This window comes from Manis pentadactyla, chromosome 6 (assembly GCF_030020395.1).
Source record: "Manis pentadactyla isolate mManPen7 chromosome 6, mManPen7.hap1, whole genome shotgun sequence".
NCBI lineage: Eukaryota > Metazoa > Chordata > Mammalia > Pholidota > Manidae > Manis > Manis pentadactyla.
The window spans coordinates 85,162,902-85,163,631 of NC_080024.1; positions in this window are offsets into that span (position 1 = coordinate 85,162,902).

Sequence of the window (730 nt, forward strand, 5' to 3'; positions counted from 1 at the left end):
CTTCATGTGGGATTATTCTTCTTTTCTGAGGTGTGTCTGTATTGCAGTATACTTCCCTCTTAGCACAGCCTTTGCTGCATCCCACAGATTTTTGCGATGTTGAATTATTGTCATTTGTCTCTCCATATTGCTTGACCTGTTTTTATTTGGCCATTGATCCATTGATTATTTAGGAGCATGATATGTAGCATCTATGTGTTTGTGGGCTTATTCATTTTCTTTGTGTAATTTATTTCTAGTTTCATACCTGTGTGGTCTGAGAAGCTGGTTGGTATAATGTCTGTCTGTTTGAATTTACTGAGGCTCTTTTTGTGGCCTAGTATATGATCTATTCTTGAAAATGTCCCATGGGCACTTGAGAAGAATGTGTAACCTGTTGCTTTTGGATGGAGTGTTCTGTAGATGTCCATTAGATCAATCCATTCTAACATGTTGTTCGGTGTCTCTGTCTCCTTACTTATTTTCTGTCTGGTTGATCTGTCCTTTGGAGTCAGTGGTATGTTGAAGTCTCCTAAAATGAATGCATTTCATTATTTTTCCCCCTTTAATTCTGTTAGTGTTTGTTTCACATATGTAGGTGTTCCTGTGTTAAGTGCATAGATATTTTTAATAGTTATATCCTCTTGTTGGACTGACTCCTTCATCATTATGTAATGTCTTTCTTTGTCTCTTGTTACTTTCTTTGTTTGGAAATCTATTTTGTCTGATACAAGTACTGCAACTCCTGCTT